This window comes from Hypanus sabinus, chromosome 2 (genome assembly GCF_030144855.1).
Source record: "Hypanus sabinus isolate sHypSab1 chromosome 2, sHypSab1.hap1, whole genome shotgun sequence".
Taxonomy (NCBI): domain Eukaryota; kingdom Metazoa; phylum Chordata; class Chondrichthyes; order Myliobatiformes; family Dasyatidae; genus Hypanus; species Hypanus sabinus.
Window position 1 is genome coordinate 91013435 of NC_082707.1, and position 27062 is coordinate 91040496.

General features: G+C 43.2%; 1 protein-coding gene and 1 long non-coding RNA gene across 5 annotated transcripts in view; one reads left to right on the top strand and one right to left on the bottom strand.

Moving 5' to 3' along the window:
• Positions 1-27062, top strand: part of LOC132381136 (glypican-5-like) — a 627941-nt gene that overhangs the window by 351814 nt on the left and 249065 nt on the right. The window lies entirely within an intron of this gene.
• Positions 11787-21295, bottom strand: LOC132381146 (uncharacterized). Of its 3 annotated transcripts, none has more exons than XR_009507956.1 (4): positions 21259-21292; positions 19940-20718; positions 14898-15065; positions 11787-13318 (listed from the first exon to the last, which is right to left on the bottom strand). It is a non-coding gene; the product is annotated as an uncharacterized LOC132381146 (long non-coding RNA). The 3 variants fall into 3 exon arrangements; XR_009507955.1 differs by having other exon boundaries at positions 19847-20718; XR_009507957.1 differs by lacking the exon at positions 19940-20718 and having other exon boundaries at positions 21259-21295.

Sequence of the window (27062 nt, forward strand, 5' to 3'; positions counted from 1 at the left end):
CAAGAAACTGATGGTTAAGGGTCAGTAACTTTTCCTAAACATGGTGGTGCAAGTCCTGAGGCTCTTGTACCTTTTTCATGATGGCAGTAGTGAGAAGAGTATATGTCCTGGGCGGTAGGTGACCCTGGTGATTGATGCTACTTTCCTGCAACAGCTTTTGATGTAGATATGCTCAGTGGTTGGAAGAGCTTTATCCGTGATGGACTGAGCTATCTTCACTACTTCTTGTAGAATTTTCTGTTCAAGGGCATTGGTCTTTCCATATCAGACTGTGATGCATCCAGACAATATACTCCCCACTACACATCTATAGAAGCTTGTCAAAGTTTTATATTCATGCCAAATTTTCACAAACTCCTAAGGATGTAGAGGTGCTGCCATACAATTTTCGTAATTGCACTTAAGCAAGTCCTCTGAAATGGTAACACCCAGGGATTTAAAGTTGTTAGCCCTCTCCACCTCTGATCCTCCAATGAGGACTGGCTGGTTTCCTTCTCCTGAAGTCTATAATCAGTTCCTTGATCTTGCTGACATTGTGTGAGAGATTGCTGTTATCAATCTTCCTTCTGAATGTTGATTCACCCACAACAGTAGTGTCATCAGCAAACTTGAATACATCAGTGGAGTTGTGCATAGCCACACAGTCATAAAGGTAAAGTGGGTAGAGCAGGCGCTAAGCACACAGCCCTGTGATGCACCTGTGCCAATGGAGACTATGGAGGAGATCTTAAAATAGCAGTGTGCAAAATTATAGCTTCTGCTAAACTTATGGGAGATCCAAAGATTTTGCAGTTGAGTTTTTACAAGTAATCCCAGCAGATGTTGAGGGTATGTTAATTTTTTTATATGCATTCAATGGATGTGGAAGTTATAGGTGGAGCCAGCATTTACTTACCTTTTCCTAATTACCCTTGTAAAAGTGACTGTGAACTTCCTTCTTGAATCGCTGCAGTCCAGGATAGAGCGTGGCTTGGACGGCAGATTTCAGGTGATGGTGTCAACATGATTGTCCTTCTAGCTGGTAGAGATCCTATGTTTGGAAGATATTGTCTAATGGGTCTTGATCAGTTGCTGTAGAACATCCTGTAGATGGTACAAGCTACTGTGCACTGATGGTGGAATGGGGGAATGGTGTGGATGGGATGTCTATCAAGTGGACTGTTACAACCATGATGATCTTTAGAGAGATTTTCATTTTTTTACCATTTGGATGGAAGGAGAGAAAAGCTTTTATGAGTGTGCACAAACATGTAGTCAGTGTTAGATAGCCCTCAATAGCCCTTGTTTTAGAGGAGATCCTTCAAGTTTGTCAACCAATGGGGACATGTTTTCTTTATCAGAAAAAAAGTATATTTTATCTTCAAAAAAAAAACAGAAAACACTGGAAATACTCAGCAGATCAGACTACATCTATTGAATGAAAAACAGAGTCAATGTTTCAAGTCAAGAGACCCTTTGTCACAACTGAAAGGGGGACAAAAGAAGCTAATCAAGCTGTGAGGAGGGAGGTCGCTGAAAGGTAAAACTTCTTTGCATAAAACCAAACCACAATGCAGTGTGCTGGAGGCAACTACTGTCTGTAACAGTCTCAAGAAGAAGCTGGTTCTGAGGAAGACTTTGTACCTTTTAGTGAGGAAACTCACCAGGAACCAGAGGAAACAAAATTGTGGTGTTTCTCATGTGTCAAACTCATTCTTTGATACAACTCTAAAATACATCAATGCATGTGAAAAACATACAGAAAGGTTTGAAATTTCACATTCCTGATGTTAAGGAAAGTTTCTTAAGTTCTGAGTTGGAACCTGGGAGAGCAAGAAAGGTTTGACACTTAATGAAAATTACCAGAATATGAAATTACTGCAGTAGAACTGGTCTCTACCTGACTGTGGTACCTCAGACGAAATGATGTGTCTGTACAGATGGCCATTGGACAATGGAGGAATCCAGATCCAAGGATAAAACCTGAGAAGGTATGAAAACAAATTAGGTCAACAGTTCTTCAACCATCTGGGTAAGGTTTTAAAATTGTGAAGCAGCTACACTTCTTGGGGCAATTTAGTTAATCCAATGTTCTGTACTCTTGTAAACTTTGCTTGATGGAAGACAAGCTGGATTGTGTTGTCTGCAGCTACACTAGGATATGATGAGGAGCTGCTGTGTGCTTGTTTTTTCAGAAGCATGGTTCCAGGACAACATCCTATGCACCAGCAATCTGCAGACCATGCCACTCGGGGACCTGGGCTATATTTTTTGTGACTGTCTTTCTGCTATTGTAAATATATGTGCTGCGTGTGACTGTTTGCACCGTGATTTACAGCCTGCCCCGGAGGAGTGCTCTTTCCTTTGGCTGTATTCACGTGTGTGGTTGAATGCCAATTGAACTTGAACATCAAGAATATTGGGACACATTTCAGTTGGATAGCACTCAGTAGCAGGAATGTTATGAGGATTATAATATGCAGTTTACTGCCCCTAATCTAAATAAGGCACCAGATTTTCACTGCCTGCTTAGTGGAAGGAACTCTGCATCTAACCTGCTGTTTGTTTTTTCAGCCAGTGGAGGTCTGGTTTTCTGAGTGCATCCCCAAGCCGTATCGCAACCAGAGATGCTGGTAGATGTCATTGTGGCTACTATTTGGCAAAAGTGTAAGGCTCAGCATGGAAGGGTCTGGTCTCAATAGAGTTTGACTCTTCACCAGTGGTTTTGGTTAAGGAGGAGGAGAGGAGGGGATTCCTTGTATGCACAGGGGGAAGGTGGATTTCCGAACACAAGGCAGTGGAACCAACAGCTGTACACATCAGTGCTAACAAAAAGAAACCTTGAGATAGTAGATGCATTGTAGAAAGACATTCAATGACCCAGTCTGAATGTCAAGGTCAGTGAATGATTCTTCAGATGCCAACTTCCACTAATTGCAGCAGTTGCTCCATCTGCTATAAACTGTAATGAGACTGTGTAGCCCAAACCCTAGTTCAGGTCCTAAGCCACTCAAGTTCATCCCACACAGCCACTTGCTGAAAGTCAACATCTTCTGTCATCAATGTTCCTGGGGAAATCTAGCAGCAATGCTCAAGGACAAAGGTATGGAAAACAGGGATTAAGGGGGTGCACAGGGGTTGTTAATTAATGGCCATGAGCAGCTTGGCAAATTTCAATCTGTCCGTTTGAAATTGAACATTGGCTTTGTGTTTGTATAAAATGTTGGCTCTGTATGCATGAATAGATGTGGTACTAGGGGAAGGAAGGCAGGGTTCTGCAGATGGATGTGATTATGATTACTGGTATTGCTGTCACATGAAATGGTCATAGGAGGGAGCTGTCAACATTTCTTCCACTTCTTCAACATCTAATTTGGAGCTGAGCAGCATCAGCACCGAGATACAGCCAGCTGGTAAAGCAGATTAGGATCTTAACACCTGCTATACTCTGCTGTTCGAGAATGACCTAGCTTTCTGCTCTAAGGGAACATGGTATTCGTTATACATAGGTTGACCCAATGTACATGAGTTGACTATAAGAATTAAGAGCCGGGAGATCAGCTTTATCCTTTGTAAATTGCCCATCATTTCTTTCAGTAGCTGAAGTCACCATGGACTGCCACAGGGTGAATATTGATGACAAGGCGCTGAGGATTGACACATGCTCTGCTGAGTTGTGCAAGCTCTATTGGTTGGAATGTACCTCTGGTAGCAAACAAAGTTAATTCAGGCAGTGGCAGCCTGTGCCTGAGCAGTTCTGCATCCTGTGCTTGCTGTCTGGGAATGTGGAAGGAAACATATTAAACATTCTCGGAATAAAGAATGTCATGGGCTCCCTTATGTGACTGTTGAAGACAAACTGTTGAAGAAAAGATATTGCAAGTATTAAGTCAAGCCATCCAGGTTGGAAACAGACCCATCTGCCCATCTTGTTCATGCTATCCAAAGTGCCTTTCTGAATTCATACCTTTTGTCTGCATTTTGCCATATCCCTCTTATTTGAATCCCAGTTCAAATATCTTTTAAATTTTGTAATTGTGCCTGCCTCTTCCACTCCTAGAACCAAAGAACACTACAGCACAGTTCAGGCCCTTCAGCCCTCCATGTTGTGCCGACCCATATAATCCTTAAAAAGTACTAAACCCACACTACCCCATAACCCTCTATTTCTCTTTCATCCATGAGCCTGTCCAAGAGGCTCTTAAATACCCCTTATGTTTTAGCCTCCACCACCATCCCTGGCAAGTCATTCCAGGCACTCACAACCCTCTGTGTAAAAAACTTAACTCTGATGTCTCCCCTAAACTTCCCTCCCTTAATTTTGTACATATACCCTCTGGTGTTTGCTATTGGTGCCCTGGGAAACAGGTACTGACTATCCACCCTATCGATGCCTCTCATAATCTTGTAGACCTCTATCAAGTCCCCTCTCATTCTTCTACGCTCCAAAGAGAAAAGTCCCAGCTCTGCTAACCTTGCTTCATATGACTTGTTCTCCAAACCAGTCAACATCCTGGTAAATCTCCTCTGCACCCCCTTCATAGCTTCCACATCCTTCCTATAATGAGGTGACCAGAATTGAACACAATCCTATCACAGTTCATTCCATTAAGGCACCATTTTCTGCCTCAACTCCAATTTTAAACATTCCAGTCTCATTGGAAACCTATGCTCTTTAGTTTTAGACCCCCTACTCTGGGGGAAAAAAAGAGTGTAACCATTTGTTTTTTTTTCTTGCTCCTCATGAACTAACTCCAGCTGCTATCTGCAGGGAGTTTGTCAAAGTTGAGCACTGTGAGAACACTGACAGTCTCCAGCTTTTCTGGTCCTCACCCTGTTCTGAGTCAGGTGTACCAGCTGGAACAGGGGATTTCAATGGCAGCATCCTCAAGCATTGGATGGTAGCAATACTCATTGAGAAATGTGATCCTCGACACTCATGGATGTGATGCCTCTGCTAGCTATTAGCAGCTTGTTCTACATTGTGTCCGTGCTTGTGGCATCTATGTGTGGTTACATATAGTTTGTGTTTCCTTTACTGGGGGCACGAGACACTACAGATGTTGGAACCTAGAGCACCAAACAGTCTGCTGGAGGAACTCAACAGGTCTTTCAGCCTCCGTGGAAGTAAAGCAAGCATGGGATTGCAGAACTGCTCGGGCACGTCAACACCCTGGATCAGGACTGTTCCTCTTGTCAGTAGTTCCTCTGCTCCTCCAGATGCTGTCCGAATCAGTAGATTCATCCAGTAGACAGTTTATTAGTATTTTATTATGGATTGGCACAATGGTGAGTGGCATTCTTTCCACTTCAATACACACATGTATAAAATCAATTTGTTTTCCTATTGTATTGTGCCACTAGGTGGCAAACGTTATTTATGTTAATTTTTATTAAAATGGCAATGCTCATTGTGCCTGCATTATCTTTGGACTGTGCTCTGCTTGATAGAGGTCACGCCCTGAATGAAGTCAAATACCAGCATCAAAAGAACACCACACTAATTTTCTGGAAACAAAAATCAAAGAGCAGCCATTAGAAAATTGTGGAAAAGTAAATGGCTTGGATGGTGATGTGAAGAAAGAGATTTTCTAAACAAATTGTGTAGAAAAAGGTTGCAAGCAAACTGATGTCCTGATAGAATGTTATTGTATTATTCATAATCAGTGTCTAAGTCTGCGTCAATAATGCAAGAGTATATCCATGGTAATTAAATTCACATTTTGTTTTGTGTTCTCAATGTCTGAGTGTAATTGTTAACGTGAAGGCTGCTAGAAGAGTTTGCCTTACCATCTGTGCATTCCACCTGGCTTTTTTTAGTATTTTCCAATCTGGTTTATGAAATATTGTCACCCTATGTCAGGTCTTCAGGAAGAAATTATTAAAAGCAAAGGTCCCTTTGAATTATTTATCAGAAGTGCATTTTGACATTGAATTGTTAGCAATCCAGTCTACGGCATTTGTCAGGCCCAGTTTCTCTCCTGCACCTGGGGACTTGACTCTGGCTGACCAGTTACTGGATGGCGTGTGCGTGTGTCACTCTAGACAAGACCCATGTTGTGTCACAGTTTGCATCTGCTCCTTAAACTTTTGTTGACTTCACTTTGTACCTGAAAAGTATTATTGGGGCTTTCTATATTTCCTCAGAGCAGCGGAGATCATTTCAACCCCATCAAGTTATGCTGGCTCATAGAGCAATCTCATTCCCTTGGTGCTTTCTCCTGTCACCTACTCCCCCCACGTTTGCCAACAATTTCATCATTTGCTCAGGGTAATTAACCTCCCAAATTGCACATCCTTGGGAGAAAACGAGAGACGTTGAGCAGGCTGCATGAGCCGGGGTACGGGCAGGACGTGGAGCTGTTCGTGCACTGCTGTGACGTTTGCACGTCTCAGAAGGGGCCGGGCTGCCAGTCTGGGGTGCCAATGCAGCAGGACATGGTGGGAGGTCCCAGTATGTGTCTACTGCCCCTCCCGGAAGAAAGGACTGCCCTCCAGGCTGGGAAGCCTCTGGAAGGGGCCGGGAGAGGTATATGGGGTGCGGTTGCCTGAGCAGCAGAAGGCAGTTGTGCTGCACCAGGACCAGCTGGCACTGTGTCAGCCCTTGGCCACCACTGACCCAACGAGGCTGAAGGAAGGAAGTGACACTCCGAGTGCCCTGCCTCTTGCCTCACACAAACAGGTGGCAGTGTCAATGCCCAGTGGAACTTTAGGACCTTGCTGTGGACTCCGGGGTGGCCGGGGATGGCTGACCCCTTCAGGGGGGGCAGTGTGATGTTCTGGGTGGGGGTGTGGTTAACAACTTATCCCTGCATTTCTAATGACTGTTTATTGTTCTTGCGTTAACATGCTTTTTTGGGATTATAGTGGGAAGTTCTAGTTCATTTATTGTTACATTTTAGCTTGGGTTATACAGTTATTTGATCGTGTATTTGTGGGTCACCCTGACTGTGATGGTCACCTCCCCCGTCGATGTGAGACTGGTTGGGGTTCAGTCTCCAGGCCATGGTGCCCAGTCTGTTTGTGCCTATCACAACAAAACTGTTGTTGAGTTAAAGAGCTTCCTCATCGGTCGTTATGGATCAAATGCTTGCCACAATATTGTAGGGTACAGAACAAATTATCTGGTGACTCTTTGAATGCGATGCTGCAGAGAGTTCAGAGCCTAATGGCCTGAGGGAAAAATATGCTTCCCATCCTGATCGTTCTTGTCTTTGTGCATTAGGGTCTCCTACCTGAGGTAGAATGTCAAAGAGGATGCTGGATGGATGGGTGGGATCCTTGATCCCTGCAAATGCACAAGGTCCTGATAAATTTCCCTGCTGGATTTTAGGGAGACCCCTATGATCCTCTCATCTCTACCAACTGAATCCCTGTTTCATTCAGCAATTTACATTTGTGTGACTCTGCCTAATTCCTGCTCTCATCCATTTTGTTCTCCTCACATTCCCAACAGCTTCCTCCCAATTCTACCACTCTCCCACACACTTAACCCACCTCATGCACGTCTTTGGGAAGTGGGAAGAAACCAGAGGATCCAGAAGAAGCCCATATGGTTTCAGGGAGAATGTGAATTCCACCCAGATTGCACCAGAGGGCAGGATCGAACCCGTGTTGCTGAAGTCAAGATGCATTAGCTCCACTGACTGTTTACTCTGCTGTGTCACTTAAAAATTTGCATTCCGTGCCCCAGCCTCAGGAGCTAGAGGAGAGCATGAGAACATTTGTTGTATTAATACAAACTTCAAATTAGTAACTTCTTACAACAGAATCTTATCACCTAGGGATCCAAGGAGAAGCTACTCCTCCATTCAATCAGATTGCACTATCTTGATCCTAATCTAAATACTTTAGTTATTGAAGATCCTATCAATCACACCTCAAAAGCGATCTCATTACTGCTGATATCTAGTGGCTCCTAAAGGAAAACAGTCCAATTTTGCACTATTCATTTAGTGAAAAAGACTATTTCTTCAAATTACCAAATTCAAATTTTAAGGATATATTTTCTTTTACTTAATATATCCCCTGTGGAGGAATAATTGCTCTTTTTCAGGCTCCTATTTTTCTTTTACCTCTTAAGTATCTTGATCGATCACCATCAGCATCATATGCTCAAGGGAATATGACTTCTTCTCTTATCGTCCTCTTGCTCAATTACCTTTCAACATGAATTTTCTTCCAATTTATTCTGTTAATGAAGTTCTGGCATTTGGATTCTGCCAGTCTGGATAAATCTTGACACCACTGCCAAACACAAGAAATTCTGCTGATGCTGGAAATCCAAAGTAACACCCACAAATGCTGGAGGAACTCAACAGATCAGGCACCATTGGTGGAAATGTACAAACAATTGAGTTTCAGGCCAAGACCCACTTTAGAACTGGAAAGGATGGGGGAAGATGCCAGAATAAAAAAGGTGGGAGAGGGAAAGGAGGACAGTTAGAAGGTGATAGGTGAAGCCAGGTGAGTAGGTAAAGAGCTGGAAAGGAGGGAATCTGCTAGGAGAAGAGAGTTGGCCATAGGAGAAATGGAAGGAAGAGGGGATCCTGGAGGAGCTGATAGGTAGATGAAAAGTGATAAGGAGCTAAAATGCGGAATAGAAGAGGGATTTTTTTTTAATGGAAAGAGAAGTCATGCCATCAGGTTGGAGGCTACCCAGATGGAATATAAGGAGTTGCTCCTCCACCCTGAGGGTGGCCTCATCATGGCACAAGGGAGGCCATGGACCAACAAGATAGAACAGGAATGGGAATCGGAATCAAAATGTTGGGCCACTGGGCGGTTCAGCTTTTGGCAGATGGACTGAAGGAACTTGATGAGTCTCACTGATGTAGAGGAGGTTGCATCTTGAGCACGAGACACAACTGGTGACCCCCCCCCTCCCCCAACAGATTTGCAGGTGAAGTGTTGCCTCATCTGGAAGGCCCTGAATGGAGGTGAGTGTGCAGGTGTGCCACTTTTGCCACCTGTAGGGATAAGTGCCAGGAAGGAGGTTGGTGGGGAGGGTGGAATGGACTAGGAATTTACAAAGGGAGCAATCCCTGCAGAAAACAGAAGTTGGGGGGGGGAGGTTAGAGGTAAAGATATGTTTGGTGGTAGGATCCCTTTGGAGATTGTGGAAGTTGCGGAGAATGATGTGTTAGATGCGGAGGCTCATGGAATGGTAGGTAAAGATTAAAGGAACTCTACCACTGTTAATGTGGTGGGGAGATGAGGTGATTGTGGTTGTCTGGGAAATGGAGGTGATGCAGGTGAGGCAGCATCAATGGTTGAGGAAGGGAAACCCCATTCTTTGAACAAAAGGGACACTCTGATGTCCTGCACAGGAAAAAAATCATCCTGGGAATGGATTTGGTGGAAGCAAAGGAACCGAGAAAAGGGAATAGCATTCTTACAGGAGACAGGGTGGGAAGAGGTATAGTCAAGGTGCCCATGGAAATCACTAGGTTTAAAAAAGATGTTTGTCAATGGTATGTCTCCAGAGATGGAGACAGAGGGATTGAGAAACGGGAGGGAGATGTCAGGGATGGACCAAATGAATTTAAGGGCAAGGTGGAAGTTGGAGGTAAAGTTGATAAAATTGACGAGCTCAGTATGAAGCAGCGTCAATACAGTTGTCATTGTAATAGAGGAAGAGTTGGGGAGCATTACTAGGGAAGGCTTGGAACATGGGCTGTTCTATGTAAACAACAAAGAGTCAGGCATAGCCGGGGCACATGGCTCCCCCCTTGAGTCTACAGAACATGGGAGGAGCCTAAGGAGAAATTGTTGAGGGCGAGAACCAGTTCTGCTAGATGGAGGAGGGTTGTGGTGGAGGGGGTACTCGGTTGGTTCTTTTATTGAGAAAGAAGCGAAGAGCTTTCAGGCCTTTTTGATGGGGATGGAGGTGTATAGGGACTGGACATCCATGGTGAACATGGTCAGAGGTGGTCAGGGCCAGAGAATTGAAAGTTACTGAGCAGTCTGAGAGCATCAGAAGTGTCGTGGATGTCGGGAAGACACTGAACCAAGTGTGATAGAATGGAGCTGAGGTATGAGGACACAAGTTCAGTGGGCAGAGACAGTAGGTCTGCCTGGACAGTTGGGTTTGTGGATCTTGGCAAGGAGGTAGAAATGATCATTGCCAGGTAGAAGGACCGAGTTTGGTGGCAGTGGATGAGAGTTCTCCAGAGATGATGAGGTTAGTGATGGTGTGGAAGGCAGTTTTCTGATGGTATTGAGTGGGGTCCTCTTCAAGGGGTAAGTAAAAGGAGGTGTCCAAGAGGTGCTGCCTGGCATGTCAAGGTAGTGGTCAGTCTGCCACATTACAACAACACCACATTTGTGGGTTTGATGGTAAGGTTGGGATTGGTGCAGGGAGAGTTCAAAGGGGATAAGGCACCACTCCAGCCTCCTTTATAGACAGATGGATTCATCTTGCTATATCCTGAAATTCATTGACAAACACCTTCTGCTTGAGAAGGGTCAACAAGTACATGTTTCCGAACCCAAAGTTGTTGACATCTGTTGGAAGTATTATGTGCTTATTTCTGACAAATCCTGGTGAGACCAGGATACCCAAGCTAAATTACCACAAAACATCATATCCTGTGATGAGGTATTCCTAAGTGCTCCTCAATTGGTTTCACACAAAAAAATCGCTATCGCTACTTTGTTCACTAACTAAATGATTCATTGCTGATTTGTCAGCTAAGCTTGTAATTCATTTTTAACTGGATAGAGTGTAAGGTCAGAACATTTTTCCCAGACCAGAAATGTCAAGTACGAGAGGACATACATTTAAGGTGAAAAGGGGAAAGCTTGAAGAAGATGTACTTAGTAAGTTTTTTTTGCACAGAACAGGCTGCCGTGATTAGTGGTGGAAACAGGTACATTTGTAAATAGTGCTGAAGAGGCTGTTTGACACACGAGTATGCAGGGAGGGAGTGGAGAGACATGGATTATGTACAGACAGGAGAAGTTTAGTTTAATGCAGCATTATGTGTGGTGCAGAAATCATAGAGGAAAGTGCCTTTTCCTGTGCTGTGCTGTTTTGTGTCCTGTCAGACAGATGGTATGGAAATACTTGTAGTGAACCTGTCCCATTGTACAGTGCTTGTCTAAGGCAAACGTTTGCTTTGATGGAATGAAATCAGTAAATGCTAGAAGCACTCAGCAGACCAAGTGCATCTGCAGAAAGAGAACCAGTCAATATTTCAGACCTAAGACCCTTCATTACAACTCCTGTCAGAACGGATGATGCCTGACCTGCTGGGATTTTCCAACATTCTCTGTTTTTATTTCATTGACTAGTTCCCTTGTGCAATAATATAGACTTCTGACCTCACAATCTGCCTTGTTATGACCTTGAATCTTAATTGTCTGCCTGCACTGCGCTTCCTCTATCGCTACTACACTTTGTTCTGCATTTTTTACTGTTTTACCGTTGCTTCATCAATGTATTGTTGTAGTCCAATCACAAACAAGATAAAATCTGCAGATGCTGGAAATCCAGACCAACACACACGAAATGCTGGGGGAACTCAGCAGGCCAGGTAGCGTCAATGGAAAAGAATACAGTTGACGTTTCAAGCTGAAACCTTTGAGCAGGACCTGATGAGTTCCTCCAGCATTTTGTGTGTGTTGCTTGCATTGTTGTAATGATTTGTTCAAGTTCAAGTTTATTACCATGCTACTGTCTACAGGTACACTACCAAATGAAAGAGCGTTGCTTCAGACCAAGGGACAGCACACAGTACATGTATCTCACACACAACACATAAAGTAAACTTACTGCAAATAAATTAACAAATAATAAGGTTTATTCCTGAAGACTGACATTTATCATAAGATGTGTTTATGATGCAATAAACAGTATAATGCTACTGGCACTTTGTACGTGATGAGACCTGGGTGGTGGCCGGGAGTTTCACGTTCATTTATTATCAAAACGTGTATCCATATACAACCCTGAAATTTCTACTCTCCAGATAGCCACGAAGCAATAAAAGAACATAAAAGTCCTTCAAAGAGAAACATCAATCCCCCTACCATACAAAAGAGAATGGCATCATGGTTGTCAGCCCCCACCCTCAAGACCCCTCTCCCTGCACAAAACGGAACAAGAACATTGACCCCTACTCCCTGCACAAAAACTAACAGAAGACAACAGAACATCAACCCTCCCCTGGCTCAACAAAACAGAAAAGGAATGGGTGATATAAAACCTCAGGTCTGGAAATATCCACAGTCCAATCCATAAATGCAGAACCATGATACCATCCTACGATATCACCGACATTCATCGAAAGAGAGGGATACCACACGAGCATCCGTCCTTGTCCTAATGCTATGGTACCTCTTGCTTGATGGTAGGTGTCAAGGAGATTGTTGGATGGCTGGGAAGGACACCATGCTCATGGACTGTTTGTCCTACCCTCATCAGCGAGGAGGCTACGTAGCATCCACACCAGGCTCAAAAAAAGTTACTTTCTTCAAACACAAAGGCTGATCAGCACCTCCACCCACTAATCCACCCCTCCTCTATCTTTTATATTTCTATTTATTGTGTATTTTTTGTGCTGCATCAGATCAAGAGAAACAATGGTTTCATTCTTTTTTATATTTGTCTACAGAAAATGACATTAAACAATCTTGCACTGTACTGCAGCTGGTCAGGACATGCTCAATAATGCTCCTGTAAAAATTGTTCAGAACTAGTGAGGGAGCATCACTCGTTTCAATCTCCTCAGGAAGTGGAGATGCTGCTGTGCTTTCTTGATTTATGTGGTGTTGAAGGACCAGATGAGATTGTCCATTATGTGCACTCCCAGACCAGACACTTGTAGTGCTCGTAACTCTTCATAGAAGAGCCATTTATGTGCGGTGAGATGTGGTGGCCAACATGGACTGACTGTTGTCTTCCTGTCAAGGTCCAAGATCCAGTTACAGAGAGAGTTGAGGACACTTTATCCACCAGCTTCTGAGGGATGACCACATTAAATATCAAGCTGAAGTCAGTAAACAGCATCCTGGCATAAGCTGACATCATTTTCCAGGAGGGACAGTACAGACTGGAGGGCAGAGGCTATGGCACGTTTGATATGTATGCAGAGTTCGCAAGACAAACTTTTCACTGTACCTCAGTACACGTGACAATAATAAACCGACTACAGTTCCATTTCCTGCGTCTGCAGGTTTTTGTTGTTCTGCTTTGGATGGAGGTATTTCAGTGATTCCTTTATTGACCTCTAGATATCCAGAATTTCAGGTTTATCATCATGCCTCTTTAAGCCTGCGGAAAGTTACTGAAGATGCGTGAGTGAAAGGCAGCATTCCTCCCACTTTTCCTGGGATTCTGAAGTTTGGGAAAAACAAAATGGAAGACAATTTACTGAGAAAATTCAGGAGCTTTCGATATCTCCCCCACACTCCCCATGTTTCAGCTGGACTAATAAAGGTCAACACAGAGCAACTCATATAATGTAAGTCCAATGCAGTCAACAAGATTTGGGGAAGAATGGGCTGGTTGGCTTTGTATTCAGAAAATCATATAATTAGTCTGAACAGGCAACTATCTGAGGTAATGGGAAGGAAACTTCGCATATTTTACATGGATTTAAAATCTCTGACAAGACCCAACATTTTGGCATCAAGGCAAGCAGAGGTAAGTAGAATAGGCAGGCGTGAACACGATGGGCATAAAGGTGTGTTGTTTAATGAATCAATGACCTATTGAAATTTCCGTGAAAAGCAGGCGAACAGAGCTTGCACCTACATTCAGCAACCACATTATCAGGTACCCTCCTGTACCTAATAAGGTGGCCACTGAGTGTATGTTCCCATCCACTTCAAGGTTTAATGTGTTGTGTGTTCAGAGATATTTTTCCACTGTTGTAATGCATGGTTATTTGAGTTACTGTAACCTTCCTGTCAGCTTGAACCAGTCTGGCCATTCTCCCCTGACCTCTCTCATTAACAAAGCATTTTTGCCCACAGAACTGGACCTCACTGGATTTTTTTTTTGTTTTTCACACCATTCTGTGTAAGCTCCAGAGACTGTTGTGTGTGGAAATCCCAGGAAAGCAGCAGCTTCTGAGAAACTCATCTGGTGCCAACAATCATTCCTGGTCAAAGTCACTTAGATTACATTCCTTCCCCATTCTGATGCTAGATCTGAACAACAGGTGAACCTCTTGACCATGTCTGCATGTTTCATGTATTGAGTTACTGCTATACAATTGGCTGACTGGATTTTGCATAAACGAGCAGGTGTACCTAGTAAAGTGGCCACTGAGTGTATATATGACTTGTATCTTCAATAGTTCCACTTGATATCAGAAATTATATACAAAATACAACCTGAAAATCTTACTCATGGCAGACATCCTCGAAACAGAAGAAAACCCCCGAAGACTGAATGACAGAAAATAGCGTAAGAACCGCAATGCCCCCGATCCCTCCAATGCACAAGCAGCAACACCCTCCCCCAATCCAAATTATTCCAGCAGAAAGCATCAGCATTCCCACCACCCACCAAAAAGCAACAACAAAGTCTCAAAGAGACCGTGGTCTACAGTACGTTAAAAATTACTGTTCATCCAAACAGTTCAACAACCCTCAGTCTCTCTCTCTCCCCCCCCTCCCCTCTCCCCCTCTCTCTCTCCCTCTCCCCCTTTCTCTCCTTCCTCTCTCTCTCTCCACCCCTCCCTCCCCCCTCTCTCCCCCCTCCCCTCCCCCCTCCCCTCTCCTCTCCCCCCTCTCTTCCCCTCCCCTCTCCCCCCTCTCTCCCCCCCTCCCTCCCCTCTCCCCCCTCTCCCCCCTCCCTCCCCTCCTCTCCCCCCTCCCTCCCCTCTCCCCCCCTCTCTCTCTCTCTCTCCCCCCTTCTCCCTCGAGATCAATCACTCCTTCCACAGCAACAGGGGAGACCAACTCACTGTTTCGATGTTACAGTCTATAGCACTGTTTTTATTTCAAGTTTCCCCTGCCTTAAGAATCAGCAGCAACCCTCACTCAGCATCGAGAGAGATCACCTGAGTGCAGAGGCCTCCGACAGCCAGACTTGCTGTCTTGATGTTCTGGCTTGATGTATCTTTCACAAGGCCCTGACAGCAAAAAATGAATAAAGTTATTTTGAGGATAATCACAATTGTCATGTAATTGCTTTACAATGGTTCTGAAGTTAAACAGGATACAAGTCAAGATGAAACAATTGGAGAAGATTTATACTGGACTGAAAGTTTATAAAACAGAAGAATTTCTAGGAACAAGGAAGTATTCTGTCAACCTTAACAGAAAGGCATCTTGTCCCAGCGGACTCTGTTCTATCAAAAACAAATTAAACTATTTCATAAGAACATAGGAAGGGGTGGGCCATTTAGCACATCATCCATTCCAGCATTTAGCGAAATCTTAACTGACCTCTGACCAAAGGAATGGAATACTTTGTGGGAAATGTCTATTTTTACACAGCAGGATCCCATTACTAGTAATAAGATAACAATTAAGTAATTTGTTTCACCTGTTGATTGATGGATTGATATTGGCCAAGACTTGGTAACCCTTCCCCAGGTTAATTTCATGGGATCTTTAAGATTTATCCAAGAAGGCAGGTAAGGTTTTGATTTTATATTATAGTATCAGGAAATTGCAACACTTCCTCAGAACTGTGCTGGACTATCATGGAGACATTGGTCAATAGAGCATGGAAACAGGTTCTTCAATCCAACCCAGTTGCTTCCCTGAGTTAGGCCAATTTGCCTGGATATGGCCCATATCCCTCAAAGCCTTTCCATCCATGTACCTGTCCAAATGTATCTTAAACGTGCAGTTGTACTCAGTTATGCCACTTCCTCTGACAGCTTATTCCACATACCAGCCACCCTCTGTGTGAAGAAGTTGCCCCTCAGGTCCCCTTTTAAATTATTTCCCTCTCACCTTAAAAATATGCCCTATATTTTTAGACTCCATCACACTGGGGAAAAAGACCACGACCATGCCCCCTTGTTTTAGATTCCTCTATAATGCCATCTCTCAGTCTCCTCTGCCCAGTCTCTCCTAGTAGCTCAGGCCTCAGGTCTCCAGAACATCCTGGTGACCATTACTGGGATCATTCTGGATTCTGATTGTGGAAGTGGCAGCAATCAAGCTCAGTCCAACACTACAGATATTGCTCATGGCTTCTTGTCACAGAACACTGAAATATTGGGAACTTCACAGACATCTATTATGCTGGGATCCAAAGGAAGACTGGCCCTGTGTCGGGATAGAGATTTCATTCCTCAGCTTCATTGCTTGTGATCTTAGATGGAAGTCATCAGGTCAGTGGTTCAAGTCTCTTGAGACCTATCTGTCCTCCCATGGAACATGAAAAATCTCAGGGCTTTATTTCCAGAAAGTCAGAATTAACCTTAAATTTATGATTAAAAAAAAAAGCTGCTTCGAAATTAGATTGATTAGAATCTATTCTGCAGCTCATCAGAACAATTTTGCCTGCTTTAGATAATGAGAATGATCATTTCTGGGTGAAGTTGTATCTGTGGAGAAGCTAGCCTGGCCACCTGTTTGAGCAATTAACCTTAACATTTCTGATGTTTTCCTGGCATTGAGCACATACCTACTGATAACCCAAGTCACAGCCCATAAAGAGAAATACCATGGAATTTTGCAAAAAACTGTACATAAATAGACAGAGATGGACAAACAGCCACTGTGCAACAGAAGACAAACCGTGCAAATAAAAATAGTGCTGAGAATATGAGTTGTAAAACGTCCTTGAGAGTGAGTCTGTAGGTCATAGAAACATTTCAGAGAAGTGACAAATGAAGTTATCCTTGCCAGTTCAGGGCAGTAACCGTTCCTGAACTTGGTGATGTGGGATGTAAGGCTTCGGTATCTCCTGCCCAGTAGTAGTAACGAGGAGAGACTGTGGCCTGGATGGTGGGGGTCTTTGATGGTGGATGCAGTGCTCCATCTCATCGGTCAACAGTAAGATGTCAATGAAGGGGTTTTGATAGTGGCATCAATGTCTTACACCAGGTATTTGCCAGTCTCAGTGTTCAGTACTCAGAATGTTTGAGACCTCATCATTCATCACTCATTGATGACGGTCTTTCTATTTCAAAGCTGCATGCTGCAATCTCTACTCCCTGAATCATCTCGTATCTCAGAGTGGTGTGGCAACTGTTGCTGGAGGTTTGGCCACACCTACTGAAGATCACTGTGAATTCCTCCTCATTTCTGTTCTCCATTGCCTCCAAGGATCTCTTTCATGCAGCTGTATCACAGAGTGAGCTCCTCTAAAATCAGGCGCACATCCTCGTGATCAGCATGGCAAAGACACGACAGGTACACAATTTTACACAGCTCCTGCACGAATTTCTTGGTTTCCTTCTAGCACATGGTTCTGGTTGTAAACGCCATCACGCTGTGTTTTTTTTAAACAGGTTTTTAGACAGTTCTACAAATGTTTGTAGGGGATCCAATTAGGCACTAAAAAGATCTAGCTTCTTAGTAATTACATTTTTATTGCCTTTGGGAACTAGTTCTGCAGAAATTGTGTCCTGCATTTCCTGTATTTTAACTCTTCAGGAGTAGTCCGTTAGCTATAAAATGGTTTGGGGTTTACTGAGATAATGGGGTTGAGAGGAATATTAAATTAGCTATAATTGAATGGCAGAACAGACTTGATGGACCGAATAGCCCAGTTCTACTCCCGTGTCTTATGGTCTTTTAAAGAAAGGGGCTTTGAAAATTCAAGTGTTTAAAGAATCTGTGCTCTCACTCTTGGAGACCTGATTGCAAGAACACATCAAGCAGTTCAATGCAGTTGGAGAGTAAAACTTCAAAGTACACCAGGCTACCTAGTGTTGGCTGGCTCGCAGTGAAAGAGACCAGACTGCAGAGAATGAAGCTGTTTCATAATGCAGTGTTTAACCTGGGCTTTGCGCTGTTCTCTCAGCTCTCTTTCAGCTGTCAGTTATACCATTTATTAAAGGATCTGTTCATACATATCCAGTGCCCTCAGATATGTACAACTCTGCTGCGTGAAAAATATTCTGCCACACAATGATAGCATTTAGTTTTATACAGACAGACACAGACATACACATACACACACTTACAAATACACTCACTCACACTCACACCCACTCCCACACACACACTCACACTCACACCATTACTTTTCCCATTGTTTGTCTGTGATGTAGGCAATGGAATTGATGGCTTTGTGGCAAAGTTTGCAGATGATAGAAAGTCAGGTGGAGGGGTAGGTAGTGCAGGGGAAGTAATGTGATTGCAGCAGGACTTAGACAAATTGGAAGAACAGGCAAAAACGTGGCAGATGGAAAGCAGTGTTGGGAAATGTATGATAATGCATTTTTGTAAAAGGAACAATTGTGCGGACCATTATCTAAATGAGAAGGTTCAAACATTAGAGGTGCAGAGGGACTCAGGAGTCCTCGTGCAAAACTCCCAGGAGGCTAATTTACAGGTTGAGACGGTGGTAAAGAAGGCAAATGCAATGTTGGCACTTATTTCAAGAGGAATGGAATATAAAAGCAAGGAGACAATGCTAAGCCTTTATGAGACACCAGTCAGGCCACACTTAGAATATTGTCAACAGTTTGGGGTTCCTTATTGCAGAAAGGATGTATCGTCATTGGAGAGAGTCCAGAGGATGTTCACGAAGATGATTCTGGGAATGAATGGGGTTAATATACAAGGTGTGTTTGGCAGCTTTGGGCCAGTACTCACTGGAATTTAGAAGAATGTGGGGGATCTCATTGAAACCTACCAGATGTTGAAAGGATAGGGTGTATGTGGAGAGGATGTTTCCTGTGGTGGGGGTATCCAGAACTAGAGGGCACAGCTTCAAATTTGAGGGGTGGCCCTTTAGAAAAGAGGCAAGGGGGAATTCTTTTAGTAGTAAATCTGTGGAATGCTCTGCCGCAGACTGTGGTGGAGGCCAAGTCCATTCATTTGTATTTAAGGTGGAAGTTGATAGTTTCTTGTTCAGTCAGGGCATCAAAGGATATGGCGAGAAGGCAGGTGTATGGGGTTGAGTGGGATCCAGTATCAGCCATGATGGAATGGAGGAGCAGACTACTCCTATGTCTTATGGTCTCTCTCTCCCCCTCTCTCCCCCTCCCCCTCTCTCCCCTCCCCCTCTCTCTCCCCTCCCCCTCTCTCTCCCCTCAAACAAACACACACACACTCTCACTCTCTGTCACTCACTCACTCACACACACACACACTTCTCTTGTAAAGCTTAATACACCAAAGCTTCAAAAGCTGCTAAGTAATGTTAGAATATTGCTTCAGAGTTTATAACAGCATAGACAATGTTAATGCAGCAAGCTTCAGCTCTTCACCTTTTTATTGGTTTCCCTCTTTCTGATCAGAACATGCACCTCTTGATATTGTCAAAGAGGTTCAGGTCTGTGTGTACAGGAGATAGTGAGTAGGTGTTCGTTACACTGCCTGTTTCCCTCATAAAGTAAGCACCGTTCAGACAGTGGGTCTCCTGTCCATGCTTGCAATTACAACTGATATATTCAGTGAAATTACACTCCCAGTGGACATGGGAGAGTCAGGTATTTAATGTTTCATTCTCTGAACCTTACGTGATTTAATCCCGATTCTTAATTCAGATTCCTTTGGACGTGAAACACAGAACAAAAAGTAATTACCTGTTACTCTGCATAAATGTTTAATAGTTTTTTTTCAACTTCTGCCTGATTGTGCTTGATGGGACACTGAAGAGGGAGCTTTACCTTTTGTCAATACCTCAGTATACTTACGCTGGAATTTTGCTGAAACAATCTCAAAGAATTTGATGACACAAAGGAGATTTACTGTTATGGAGCAAGTCTCCTCAACTCACAATGAAATATAGCTGCTATCATGCCTTCTCTGTAATTGCTTCAATATGTTGGGCCTCGGTGGTATTGATACGCAGGAACTTGAAACTACCCACCAGTTCCACTTCTGATCCCTTGATGAGGACTGTTGACTTCACCTTCCAGAAGTCCACAATCGATTCCTTGGTCTTACTGACATGAAGGTTATTGCTGTGACACCACTCAACCAGCTAATCTATCTTGGTCTTGTATGCCTCCTCATCACCATCTCAAAATCTGCCAGCGATAGTTATATCCTCAGCAAATTTGTAGAGAGAGTAGAGTAGTGGGGTAAGCACGCATCCTTGAAATACGCAGTGCTGGTTGTCAGTGGGGAGAGGACATTCCCGATCCAAACAGACTGTGGTCTCCCAGTGGGGAAGTTGAGGATCCAGTTGCACGTATAGAAGCCCAGAATTTGAAGCTTGTTGATTAGAAGTGGGAGTATGATTGTGTTGAACACTGAACTGTAGTTTATAAACAGCAGCATGGCATAGATATTGCTATTGTCCAGGTGATCCAAGGCCGAGTGGAGAGCCAGTGAGATTGCGTCCGCTGTAGACCTATTGCGGGGATAGGCAAATTGCAGCAGGTCCAGCTCCTTGCTTAGGCAAGAATCAATTCTAGCCAGGACCAACCTCTCAAAGCACTTCATCACAGTAGATGGACACACAAAATGCTGGTGGAACGCAGCAGGGCAGGCAGCATCTACAGGGAGAAGCGCTGTCGACATTTTGGGCCGAGACCCTTCATCAGATATGAGTGGAACTGGGTGATAGTCATTGAGGCAGCTCTCGCTGCTCTTTTTGGACACTGGTGTGATTGTTGCCCTTTTGAAGCTGGCGGGAACCTCTGCCTGCAGCAATGAGAGATTAAAGATGTCTGTGAACACTCCCACCAGTTGATTGGAACAGGTTTTCAGGTACAACATCAGGGCCTGACACCTAACCATGCTCTTAATCCATATGCCCATATGTTAGTACGAAGTCCAGAGGAAGAAATTCAAACACCACCTGCAATCTCTATAATATCATCGCATAGTCTTTAGTGCTGCTGCTTCATAGGTTCAACCCTGACCTTGGGTACTGTCTGTGTGGAGATTGCATGTCCTCACCATAATTACTTGGGTTCCGCTGGTGATTCAGTTTCAGGTGTGCAGGTGGCAAGGTTAAATTGCCTGAGGTGTAGCTGGGTGGGGCAGAGAAATGCTGGGGGAGGGGTGGTGGAGCATAGGTTTTAGAGTTTATGCTCACGTGAAAGAGGATAAATTACGGATTGCAATTAATGGGAAAGCTTGTAAGTCTAGCAGAGATATAGTGAGCTGAATACTTTCTTCAATGTTGTAAAAGGTGTCCCAATTTCCCCATTTGCTTTTTTCTCCAAAGAAAACACTCACCTCTAGTCCCAGGTTTTCCATTATAATTGTTTTGTTGTTGAAACTGAGAAAAAATGACAGCACCAGGTCCAAAGTCCAAGCATGACGATGCAGGGAGTGTCTGTTGGATCTCATTAGACCGGAGCAAATGTTTTGATACAATGAAGGTATTGAAGACAGATGGAACTGGGTTACAAATCAGGTATTAGCTAATTAGATGGCAAAATAAAATCAATGAGCTATCTGTCCTACGTGATAAAATCTAATTAAAAATGTCTCTGTTGAATTAACCCATTCTGACACGCCTGTGTGACCATTCAAACAGAAGCTTAATCATCTATTTCTTGTTACGCATCCATTATTCCTACTTGCTGGTTTACGTTATAAGTCAGTGTTAGTCTCTGGAACACTTGTATTGTCTGTTCACAAAGAAACCACAGCAGAATGGTGCATAATATATTGGGCTAACAGATGGAGTCCGAAGTTCGATACCTGGTCTTGGCATAGGTAACCATGAAATTACTAGGCTGTTGTAAAAACCCCTCCAGCTCACCAATATGCAAATGCACCAGTGTGACATTTCTTAACTGTCTCGTCACTTCAGAGTCCTCTTTACATGAAGGGTCTCAGATTCCATTTCCCTTCCCCTGGCCTGTAACGTGCTATTCTATCACCCACCATCCCCTGAGTGAATGTATAAAAATGGGTTTCCACGTTGGGAGAGACATTAGGAAGTACTGCGAGGATGGGAGTTGTTCTGAGAAGGACAGCAGGTGTGAAAGAGATTGGGAGGGACGTTTGGACTGAGAGTGCCAGTAGAAGGAGTGGGGGATAGTGACTGGAGGATAGTGGAGTTTGACAGTGTTGTGAGTCAAGGAGGAACATTGTGCCTGGTAGTGATTAATTGATTTTGATTCCTCCACAGAATCTTTAGAGTGGGATCCTTTGCCTTGAAACGACCTTATGTGGGTGTATACAGTGTGGGAGTAAGGGGTGAGGGAAAGAATTTAGCCCAGCCCAGGATCACCAACTCACTTTCTGCCCTCACGTGTGGGGTGAGCCGTTGGAATGCAGCTTATTCTGTGGTCAATTACTCTCAACTCACAAACGGAAATCTGCCTAGCTAGGCTGTGGGGAGGGTGGGGATTAGCCTGCCCAATTAGAAATCCAGTGAGTGGGGGGACAGAGAGGAGGTAGAAATATGGCTGAAAATGTACACAGGCAGAACATCGAGAATAACACACACAGAATACCGGAGGAAATCAGCAGGTCCAGCAGCATCTATGGAAAAGAGTAAACGGTCAACGTTTCGGGCTGAGGCCCTTCTTCAGGATTGAGAAGGAAAGGGGGAAGTGTCAGAATAAAAAGGCGAGGGGAGGGGAAGTAGACTAGCTGGAGGGTGATAGGTGAAGCCAGGTGGGTGGGAAAGGCCATGGGCTAGAGAAGAAGGAATCTGATAGGACAGGAAAATGAACAATTGGAGGAGGGGACCCGGGGGGAGTAATGGGCAGGTGAGAAGAAGTAAAAGATCAGAGTGGGGACTAAAGGAAGGTGAGGGTGGGTGGAATTTGTTCACCAGAAGGAGAAATCGATGTTCTTGCCATCAGGTTGGAGGGTACCCAGATGGAATATAAGGTGTTGCTCTTCCATGCTGAGTGTGGCCTCATCTTGGCACCAGAAGATTGACACCAGAATGGGAATCAGAATCAGAATTAAAATATTTAGTCAATAGGAAGTCCCACTTGAGGCAGATGGTGTGGGGGTACTCGATTCACTTTTTCATAAAGGTTCTATGAGTACTGATTATCAAGTCAGGCAAGCCATGCATGGGCTCAGGTCTAACAACTGCACATCTCTGTAAAGCACGTGACAGCATTTCCTTCGTAGCTCTCCACAAGAACCTTTCCCTGACCACAAATTCTAAGCTCACAATGAAGTATCCCCACCCCATTTCTGAGCCTGTCAAGATCAAAGGATCCATGGCTACATTCAACAAATCAGCCTATGTTCCTGACAATACTATTCTGACTTTCTGTAGCTAGCCAGGTGCCCTACAGAGCCCCAAAGGAGAGAGAAGATTTGTTCAGGCAGATATCAGGTTGTTTTGTAAAATGATACAAAACTAAAAGTTCGAGTCCAACAGGTTCAGGGTAACTTTTGAATGAGGGTTGAGTAACTTTCTTGTTTGTTTAAACACTTCATTATGAAACGGTTGATGTGTGGTAGATGTGTATTTTTGCTTTAGTCATTGGCTGGGATTCTGAAGTCTGGTTATAGGCGAACCTCAGTGATACACTGGCTGCAGCTACAATCGTGAGTTTATAATGTACCCTTAATACAACTCCTCTCTGCCTGACTTGACCCTGCCTGCTGCCCCAACTATTCCTCCTCTTGATGTTCACACTCTAAATTCTTAAAGTTCTATTTCGCTTTACACAAACGTTTGTTCCAACTTTGGAAACCACTGATCTAATTCATTGTGACCCCAGAAATGATATGGAAAAAATAAAATATTCTGTTATTCATCAAATATTGGAATAATAAACTACATTTTTCATGCTGGAAAGGTAATTCATACCTGTCAGTCCTTCTGACCCTATCTCAGTTCTTGCAATTTAGAAAGCATTAAATTCCTGTGTGCTAAAGTATCAGATGATCTGTCCTGGGCCCAACACAACGATGGTACGTCTGCGTCTTTTCCACAAAGGTTAGGCATGTCGCTGAATACTCTTTCACAACCTTATATGGATGTACTCTTGAAAGTATCACAATTGTTTGCTTCATGGACTAGTACACCAAATTAAATGCACACAAATGTAAGAAACTGCAGAGAGTAGTGGATTCAGCTCAGTACATTAGGGGCACATCCCTCCACACCATCAAAGGTATCTACGTGAGGTGCAGCTTCAGGACGGCAGCATCTGACATCAAAAATGCCCACCATCCAGGTCATGTCATCTTCTCGCAGCTGGGCAGGAGGTGGGGTCCCAAACCATCAAGCAGCTACTCCCCTTCAGCGACTTGATTCTTCACTCCTTTAATCAACACCACATTGTGGCCACTTTGCATTCTAATAGAATTTGTGTTCTTTCATATATAGTATTATGTAATTTATATATAATGTGTTTTTCTTGTGATTGTTGTGTCTTTGGTGCTGCTGCAAGCTTATCATTGCAACGTCCTCCTGCATATGATAATAGCTCAACTTTATACAAATTCTATGAGATTGCATACTTCCTTCTCAAGCATCCCCCATCATCCCCTTGCACAAAAACTATGTATGATTTTTCTCTTGTGAACGCTTTTTACTGATGCTATGTGCCTCTGACATTGGTACAAGTAAGCTTACCATTGCATGTGTGCGTATGTGTACCTGTGCGTATCATACTAACCTCAACTCAACTCAACTGATGTACAGAATGGCAAGTTATGAAGGATCCCTGTTTGGAATTCTTCTATGAAACTGAGACTTCTGTGTCTGGGATAGCCTTTGTTATTTCCACCACATTCCCAACTTTCCCTTTCCCCATTGCAGCTGTTCTGGACTACCTTCTATTTCCATGCTTTACCTTTGCATCCGCATCTCTCTCGCCATGTAATCCTTTTGTTCAAACCATAATCAAACTTCCCATGCACTCCTTCCACTTTCTCTTCATATTCACATGCTCAAAACCTGTGATAGTTCCGGCAACTCTCAGTCACAATTCTGACAAAGTATCAATGATCTGAAACTTTGGGGGAAATTTTAATTCAAGTTTTAGAAACTGACACTACTTCACTCAATCTTACTGCTGAAGTCTGTGGAATTCACTTAGTTCAGTTATCATTGTAATTATACCTATTAAATTTATTTCAGTCTGTTTGGATGTTGAATAGCCTGCTGAACAATTCCTGCACTTCCTATTGAATTGAGGGGAAGCGGAGGTCAGATGGCAGAGTAGCCATTTTCAGGAAACACATGTTTCAATGTGGATTGGCACGATTGAGAGATGTTACAGCCGACTCTTATACAATTAGCTGAGATCCTCAGTCTTTCAGCAAAGCAACATCGATGAACATTGCAGCAGCTTAGGTAGTTTGGTGGGATGATGAAGAAGGCTTATGGCATGCTTGCCTACATTGGGGTCATTGATTATAAGAATTGAGAGATTATATTTCAACTTTACAAAATGTACTTGGAGTTTTGTATGTGATTCTGGTTGACTAGCTATAGGAAGGATGTGATTGGATTGGAGAGAGGGCAAAGGAGATTCATCAAGATGCTTCTTGGATTGGCAGACATTAGTTATGGAGAAAGATTAGATAGGCTGGGCATAGTTTTCCTGACATCAAGGAGGCTGAGGGTGTCCACAAAGAATTATATGTACTTATGATAGACATAGAAAGGCTAGATAGTCAAAATCTTTTCCCCATATTTGGGGTATTACAAACAAGAATTTATAGGTTAAAATGCAAACTAGGTGATTTCAAGAGGATATCGGAGATAAGGTTTTTTTTACACAATGAGTGGTTGTTATCGGGAATGCTCTGCCAGAGGAGGTGGTGGAATCAAACACAATGACTACATTTCAGAGACAATTAGAAACAGACTTAAATAAGCAAAGCTTAGAAGGATAGGGTCCTAATGCAGGGAAATGGGTTCATGTAAATTGGCAAAAAAGTCAGTGAGAACATTTTGGGCTGAAGGAACTGTGGTCTATGCAACTATGATTTACGAAATCAAAATGTATTGTTTTACATGCAGAGTGTATAGGACAAAGGTGGTAAAGTGTTGTCAGTCAGAGCTCTTGACTGTATAATTCTGTCCATTCAATAACACACCATGTCGCCCAATCAACATCTATCTTACATATGTTCTATAAAATAAGCCAGTATGCATCAGCTCAAGCCATTTCTTTGTCTGGATTTCCTTTTGATGCAAGTGATAGTTTGTTTATATCTTTCAATGCAAGCAAAATCCACATTTTAAAACTGAATTTTGGGAGTTTTTTTCTGCTTTGCATCAGGAAATTAAGGTTCAGGTGGGGAAAATAAGTTTCAGTTTTGACTGTTAGCTACATAAAAGGGTATGTTACAACTTTAGCTCCTTGGCACCAAGGCATGCAGCTTGGGACACCTTTCAATATTATGTCAAGGCAGAAAGTGAGAGTCTTCATTAACCTATTCCCTTTAAGGCCATGAACTGAGGGTTCTTTTGCATGACCTGGAGAACTGTCAGTGTGGTGGGCAAAGAACCCTTTCTTAGTAATTGGTTTACTACATCAGATCTAAGTTGTGACTGATTCCAAGGTCTGTATCTAATGCACTACTGGAGTTGAAGATTGTTCTCATTCACATTGAATCCACACTAACTGAAGACATCTTTCAAACTCAGTATGACTTTCAGTTTAGTCTTTTCAATTTTGACATTAACCTCCCAGCAGGTTTTTACTCCAAATTCGCTGTCATAACTATAAAATAAACATACTCCTAGTAAAAAGAAGGAACATTTTAGTGAGGTTGTGAAAATTTTATAGGGATATTGATTGGTTAATAAAATCAGAATTTCATTGGCACAGGAAAAAAAAACAAGTCTAAGACTTGTACAGTTGACCCCTGTGATATAGCATCTTGGGTAATAGAAATATGCCATTATGGAATCCACAAATCACTATCAAAAACACTGAGATAAAAAATAAATATTTGCTCACATGGAATTTACCTGATTAAAAATAAATAAAGAGCCACAATATATTGTGTTGAGCATTAACCTTTAGATATTCATAGTTTCTTTTTGAAATTTACGATTTAATCTGCTTTCACTGCCCTTTCAGCAAATGCATTCC